General features: G+C 45.9%; 1 pseudogene; it reads left to right on the forward strand.

The window, feature by feature from the left end:
- The window catches only part of LOC101760236, a 6,252-nt pseudogene extending 272 nt beyond the window's left edge, over positions 1-5,980 (forward strand).
- The last annotated feature ends 2,378 nt before the right edge of the window (positions 5,981-8,358 follow it).

An 8,358-nucleotide genomic window follows, 5' to 3' on the forward strand; every position in this document is an offset into this window, starting at 1 on the left:
GCCCCCCAATCCGCCAGTCCAGGTCATGGAAACCCACGGTCTTCTGTCCGGCACGTAGTGTGACTCGCGGAGAGGAAAAGGAGAAAGGAACGGACAGCAGTCGGCTTTGGTGCCGCGATGGCAAATTTGCTGGGAAGTGAGATTTGGGAGCTCAACACGGTGAAAAATTTTGAAAACGAGTTTTAGCGAGTGATTTTGATTGGTGAATTTTTTCGGGATGTTACAATAGGTTCTCATGATTGTACTAGTATGTGTATCCCATTAGCTCTGCCATGCCTAATAAGTTCGGTAGAAGTTGGGTGATTTCCTGTCACTCGCGAGATATAGGATCCCTGGATACTTATACTTGTACTATGGACAAATGGTTTGCATGGTAAAATGAGAGATCAGTCAGAGATGAGATTGGTTAAGGATATGACTTGTGGATTGAAAGTGTACCTTCACCTATGTCGATTAAGGCCTGTTTGTTGTGGCACAGTTGATCAAGTTTTGAACAGTACTAATCACATGCTGGGAGAAGGAGGTAGTAGAAACCGGTAAACCTATGTACCTTGGTGCGCGCTGGTAGGTATGAGCTGATACCGTCTTCTCCATCGGGTGCTAGTTAGAAACTCATGTCTGACCCGTTGAGGTATCGGTTGGGACTAGTACTTGAGGGTCACGGGGCAGGTCAAGTATTCAGCGCTCTCTAAGAGAATTGTTGCCACATGCGGCTCGACGGGGTGTGCATGTGTCGTGTGATTAGGTTTTCCTTCCAAGGATTAAATCGAATCGATTCGCCGCACCTCTCGGATAAGAGACCCTTGATCTCTCAGTCTCATCGTAGTAAAGAAGTGGAATATGATGATGATTTCCGTGGCTTGTACAATTAATTATTCTTCCACACTGATGTGTTGTAGTCCTCCAAACTTAGAAAATAGCTACTCTCACATTTAAACTTAGCTAAAATATTGAAAGTAAGGATTCACTCTTAGTCGCTTTTTGGCATAACAAACCCTAGAGCCAAAAGCTTTGCATGCTAGGAGTCGGCTATGTATATACCATAGTCGGATAAGTCTTGCTGAGTATTAGTATACTCAGGGTTGTTATTTTGATCCCTTTTCAGGAGGTGTCATTCTCTTTGATGTCATATCGGTGGGCTTGATGTGATGTCTCCTCGTCGCCATTATTGCTATAGAGTTAGTTGGTCGGTAGTTGTGTTTTCAACTGTAAATCTGTTGTACCTCTTAAATCTATGTAATATTCATGTATTTGAACTCTTTTTTAAACTTTTGTATCATCCTTGTGTTGTATCTCTTATATTTATGTAAAAAGCTGTCATGTTTGTACTATCTGCACTCACCTTCGTGTGAGATTACAGGTGTTTGTTTCGATCAGCATACTAGGGAATGCAGGTTGTCAAATTAAACCATTAAGTTAATGAGCCGGATGTGTTCAAATGATTCCCATTATACTTAATTAGAGTTTTAATTTGGGGGGTTCTGTCACAGTCTCTACTGCAAATAGGACAACCAGTGGCTACTGGCTTAACCGCGTTCACATCATCCTTATTCATTGCTTGCTCGTTATCTTCAATTGTGGCTAGCCACGTCACCAGGAGGGTGGGCCGCCAGGCCATTAGGGCACGTACAAAGGGCGACTATGAGCCGTCACTTTTAATAAAAACAACCTCCTCTCACCCAGGCGACAGGCGCGCCATCGCCTCGCGAGACGACGGCGACGTCCCATGCTCCAAGGCAGGAATAGACGCCGCAGCACCATTGTACAGCCCTCGTCTCTATCAACCGCACGCTCAGATCCTGCACGATAGCAGCTGATTTGGGCGCATGCTTGGTACTGCTCGCCTCGCCTCTTTGCCCGGCAAGCTTGCCCAACTAGCCGCCAGGCTGCTCTCCTACGTCGAGCAAGCTGCTCGCATGCTCACGCGGGCCGCCAGGAGGAGCTCCACCATCGCCGATTCGACCTCCGCTGGTGCAGCTTCGTAGCTGTCGAATCGACATCCACCGCTGTCGATTCGAGCTCCGCCGACGCCGAATCAACCTCCGTAGGTGCTAAATCGACCTCCGCAGCTGTCGAATCGGCCCCCTCTCGTGCGCGATGGCCGCGCTGGGGCTGCTGGCTACTGGTCGGGTGCGAGGCGCCACCGCCGCACACCGCGCAAGGAGCTAGTGCGCTTGCTCTTTGATCTTCTAGCTTCCACTCTCTACTGGCTCTATGGCGTGGTTCTGATGGAAATTCGGTTCAAGGAACCTCGTCTTCCCTGGTTGTTGCTGAATGTAGACGCGTTCTTGTTGCGAGTACGTAGGTGCGCTGATGCAGCGCACACCGGGTGCTTGATGATATGCCTGCAACGAGTTTTCAGTCCCCTCTTTCTGTTGTCTTCCCATGCCTAATTGCACTGTCTATTCTTTGATTTAGGCGTCGCAATTTGGTTCTGGCCGAGCATCCGCAGGCTGAAGAGGTTCTCCGGTTCTCAACTCACCCAGAAAGGTTCTGCGCCGTTTGCAAATTGGTGATCCCATGGCTGGAAGCATCATGGAAACCTGACAACTGTGATCATGTCATCTGCATTGCCTGCCTATGGCGATATGCACCAGAGACAGAGGCCACCAGGCTGCCCAAGTTGTGCTTTGCTGTGTGAAATTTGTAACGTTAGGTGTGAACCTATGCTTGAGGTGTGAACTTGTGCTTGAGGTGTGAACCTGTGCTTATTGTGACATATTCCAGTATAAAAACATGGCCATCGGTGGCATTGTGCATAGATGCTTGTTTTCTCCACATTCCTATCAATGTTGACTGAATCCATTGATGAAGAACTGGAACCTGAAGCCCTATCCGGTGATGAAGCACCTGATGCAGCCATTGAAGAAGATGATGAGGGCCTGTTCGCTAAACATGAAGGTTTTGATCCAGCGGAGGTATACGCGCTTGAAGATTTCATTGCTGAGGACGCAAGATTAGAAGAATTTCGGAGGAAAATAGGCGACAAGATTAAGGCTAAGTTTCAAGAGTAATCATCTGAACCACCTCGCCATTGCCGTCGCCAAAGTGGGCCGAGAAGGTACATACCACGTAATCGAGAAGCTGGTCACGATGATCTTGTTGCAAGTTATTTCTCTGCAAATCCTATCTACACCGATGAAATGTTCCGTAGGAGATTTCGGATGTCGAAACCTTTATTCCTCCGAATTGTGTCAGAGCTCAGTAATTGGGATCCTTTTTTCACCCGAAGAGTGGATGCAACTGGTAGAGATGGACACTCACCCCTTCAAAAGTGTACTACAGCTATTCGAATGCTAGCATATGGCTCACTGGCTGACCAACTTGATGAGGTATTGAAGATTGCAGCGAGCACATCTTTACTGTGCTTAGAAAAATATGCCCAAGGAGTGATAGAGTGCTTTGGTGTAGAGTACATGGGACCTTCGAGAAGTGATGAACTAGAAAAAATTCTACAAGATAATGAGTCCCATGGTTTTCTGGGTATGATAGGAAGCATTGACTGTATGCACTAGATGTGAAAGAATTACCCTAAAGGTTGGGCCGGCATGTTTACTCGTGGTGACAAACGTGTTCCTACTATGATCCTTGAAGCTGTTGCATCACGAGATCTTCGCATATGGCATGCATATTTTGGTACTGCTGGGGCCTATAATGATATCAATGTGCTGAATAAGTCACCGCCTATTCATTGAGGCGATAAAAGGAGAAGCCCCTAGAGTACAAATATTGTAAATGGAACGCAATATGACATAGGATACTATCTTGCTGACAGGATTTATCCAGAGTGGACTACTTTCGTGAAGACAATATCAAAACCTCAAACGGAGAACCACAAATTATATGCGCAACATCAAGAAGGGGCAAGGAAGGATGTCGAGTGCACATTTGGTGTCTTGCAATCTCGTTTTGATATTATTAAATGTCCAGCATGGTTATGGAAACGGGATGATGTTGTTAACATCATGCAAGCTTGTATTATCCTCCATAATATGATAGTCGAAGATGAGAAGGAGTTGGTCAAAATTCCATTAGATTTGAATGACAATCCGAGTGCAACAATTGTGCTACCACCGGAAGTGAGGACAAGTGATGATCCTAACCCATACTTCGTAGAGGTACTTCGGAGAAACAAGGTTATCCGTACTCGCTCTACACATAAGCAGCTCAAGAACGATTTGGTTGAGCATATTTGGCAGCGTTATGGCCGCAAGGAAAACTAGACCTACATGAGTAATCTATTGAGTCTTTATGACTAATATATTGAGTCTTTATTATATTATCATATTATGTATTGCAAAGATCAATTATTATAAATATATATTATATTCATGCTTCTATGTCAAATTCATGTGTCCATAACGAGGCAACATGCATTGCATTGAGTGAACAAGCAACAAAATGGTATGCATAGATCATATTTATACCTAATCACCTTGATTTGAATAAATTAAATAACTTGCAGACAACTTAAAAGACAAATCATTGTACAAGCTGTCAGTTTCACTATCTATGTATGACTTACGGATGGCAGCCGTCTAACTGTTGAATGTGCTCTTACGCTGTTCGGTGGTGCGCTGTTCTTTGCAGGTGCCGTCATCAATGGTGGTGCTGTAAACATTGCCATGCTCATCATTGGCCGCATGTTGCTCGGCTTTGGTATCGGGTTCACCTTTCAGGTAGGATGATACAATCATACAAATAAAGAAATTTATGGGGTCTTCTAGCCTCAAAAACGAAATGTTTCTATTGATTTTCATAGAGCAATAGTGCAATACAGTGTTCCATGTTTAAATTGACTACGTAGTATTTTTACATCCAACAACCAATAGTGATAAATGTCCTGTACATCAGTGATATTGTGTTTTTTCCTTTTACTACAGTCAGCTCCAGTGTACCTCTCCGAGGTAGCACCAGCAAATTGGCGGGGGGCATTCGCCTCAGCCTACAATGCATTCATCATCCTCGGCGCGCTTTTTGCGACAATCCCCGGCTGGGGCTGGCGCGTCTCCCTTGGCTTGGGGGGCGTCCCGGGCACCCTCCTTTCATTGGGGGCCTTCTTCGTCTCCGACGCGCCCAGTAGACTCGTCCTGCGAGGCCGCCATGACCAAGCTTGAGCCGCATTGCAGCGCATCCGCGGGGCAGACGCCGACGTCAAGAGCGAGCTGAAGGACATCATCCGCGCTGTCGAGGAGGCGAACCGGAACGATGAGGGCGCGTTCCAGAGGCTCTTCAGCAGGCAGTGCAGGCAGTACCTGTTGGTCGGGATGGCCGTGCCCGTGCTGTACGAGCTCACCGGTGTAAGCGTCCTCGGCGTCTTCTTGCCGGTGGTGTTCCAGACGGTCGGGTTCAGCAGCCAGAAAGCTATTCTTGGCTCCGTCATCAACTTCGCGGTGAACCTGGCGGCGACATTGCTGTCCACCTTTGTCATGGACCATACCGGCCGCAGGTCTCTGCTCGTCGTCAGCGGCTTGTGCGTCACGCTCTGCCAGGTGATCGATCAAGCACACCCTAATATAAATCTATGTGCATGTGATTTTGTGCTCGCATATTATGCAATATGACATGCCTTTCTTGTCAAAACAAATCCATGACAAAGGTGGCCATTTCATGGATCATGGCGGCTCACCTCGGGCATAAGGCGGCGGCGGCAACGATGCCACGGAGCTACGCGATCGCCGTGCTGGTCCTGATCCTGGTAAGCACGTTCTGCATGGGCGTCTCATGGGCGCCGCTGCGGTGGGTGGTGCAGAGTGAGATCTACCCCGTGGAGGTGAAGTCGGCCGGGCAGGCCATGAGCGTCTCCGTCTGGCTCTGCCTCACCTTCACGGAGCTGCAGGTGTTCATCAGGATGCTCTGCGCCATGAGGTACGGGGTGTTCCTGTTCCACGCCGGCTGGTTCCTCGTGGGGACGATCTGTGCGGCGGCGTTCCTGCCGGAGATGAAGGGGGTGCCCCTTGAGTGTATGCGGACCGTGTAATATTAGGTCCTTCAATAATCTGTAATTAATGCTCAGCCAGCACTTGAATCATATATGTACTGAGGATGTAATTGTAGTATAAATCTGTGTCTTGAATGAGTTGCCTTCCTGACAGAAATGAAATGCTGTGGAATAATATAATGTGTCAAGGGCTAGAATCTAGTGGTGCACCCCTGGCATACCCCCAATCGTGGAAGGATGAGGGGGCAAAAAGGTCCCTGGCCCTGAATTAGGATCTCCCAGGACCAACTGCGGTACACATCAGACACTTTATTTCCTCTCAGCAGGGCAAGGCACTGCAATTGTTTGGAGCTAATGTGAAAGGTCATGGATATTAGAAAACAACAACTAACAATATAATATCGATGGCTTCAAATCGATGATTAAGCGGAAGCACACAAGATTACAACCGGCCAGTACCTCAAAAAACCACACAAAGAAATAGTAGTGTCCCACACACTCCTATCAAATGAAAAATGTCTCACACACTCACTAGCATTCTGCATGGCTCAACCACCCACCCGAACCAACGATCAATCTCCATGTGTAGGAGACACGTGTCGTAGACACTAGTGTGAACTTATTTAGATGCATGATCAAAAGGATCTGATTCAATGGTGAAGAGCCATGTACCATAAGGTAGAAGAAAATGAACTAGAACAACCTAGAACGGGATGGACTCGTACTAGAACATTTGGTGATTAGCCACCAAGACTTTCTACTAAGTATTAGACATTTCCATCAAGAAGAAAACTCAAAGGTACACCATCAATGCGAAAGGCTAGATTATCCAAGCCAGCCACATCCTGCCTTGAATTTACCACTCACTACTAGAATCTACGAGTTTCCCTACCGCTTTTATCTTTCCCTAGAAAAAAATTGAGTTCCCAAGGGATGCTTTTACCCCTAGAACGTGTCAATGAAACCGTAGGGAAATAATGACATCCCCTAGGAAATTGGTGATTCCTATGGAGAAATTGGAGGCATGGTCCTTGTGGCTGCCACATGTAGGATACAGGTCTACCATGGCCCTGTTTGGGAGAGGGGTGCTAAAATTTAGTCTTGACTAAATTTTAGCCCCCCCAAATGGAGTGCTAAATTTTAACCTAAGAGGGTATTTGGAAGTGGGACTAAAATTTAGCACATGTTCTGCCAAATGATCGTATTACCCTTCGTTACCCGCCCCTCCCGCCGATTTGTCTCGGAGCTGCTGCTAGTGCATGCGCCTGCATGCTGAAGTTTTGCATGCGCTTGGCCCACTGTTTGCATGCGCGTGTGTGTAGTTTGCATGCGCTGCTTGGGCCAGTTTGCATGCGCGTGTGTGTGGTTTGCATGCATTGCTTTGGTTTGCTTGATTTTTTTTTCAACTGTGGTTCAAATAGAGAAGCAAAATCCATATTTATTACAAAGTTAAATCACCATAAAAATACATAAAAAGTATATTATCTATACAACCCCGAGAGAAATAATTTATGACCTATTGTACAATGCATTTGCCAATTGATCACGAAAAACATTCATGTTTATGTCTTCGTCTCCTTGTGTGTTCGCCGCATCCCCTTCATAGTTTGAACCTCCGGTTGTTGGAATAAAATTTTCATCACGATCACACAATTCAAATTCCCTATCACCAATATCATTCTCCCTAATGAAGTTGTGAATAGCCATGCAAGCAACAATAATTTTGCTTTGCTTCTGCATTGGAAAACTAGGTATACCCAACAATATCCGCCACTTCATTTTCAATACTCCAAAGGATCTCTCGATAACGTTTCTAAGAGACGAATGTGCATAATTAAATGTCTCCTTCATACCTTTGGGCATTGGTCCGTTACGAAACTCCGGTAAGTGGTACTTTGTACCCCTATATGGAGCTAAGTATCCGGGACGGTTTGGATACCCCGAGTCTACCAGGTTAAACTTGCCTACAATTTGAATACCAAATTGTTAGCTTAAAGAACTATATTTTAATTTAGAGAGTATCGTACATACACTACTTTACCTGCCGGAGGATGAGGAAAGGTATCTTTGTATTTTTCCCAGGCATCACTTAACACTCTCATATCATGGACCGATCCAGGCCATCCGGTAATGACAAAAGTAAACCTCATGTCGAAGTCACAAATAACTAGGACATTTTGAGATGTATATCCATGTCTTCCTGTATGTTGAACCACCTTATCACTTTGAACCACAACAGGTATATGTGTCCCATCTAAAGCTCCAATACAATTGTTGAAGTATGGAGCAAACCGATGTTGTTGTAATCTTTGGTGCACAGACTTAAATTCTGGGTCCACTGGCTTAATATTAGCTTTTGCTAGTTTGAGAACACTGCACAAAACTCTATCGAACGTACGGCTTATCGTTTCCAATGA

The sequence above is a fragment of the Setaria italica genome, chromosome II, assembly GCF_000263155.2.
Source record: "Setaria italica strain Yugu1 chromosome II, Setaria_italica_v2.0, whole genome shotgun sequence".
Taxonomy (NCBI): Eukaryota; Viridiplantae; Streptophyta; class Magnoliopsida; order Poales; family Poaceae; genus Setaria; species Setaria italica.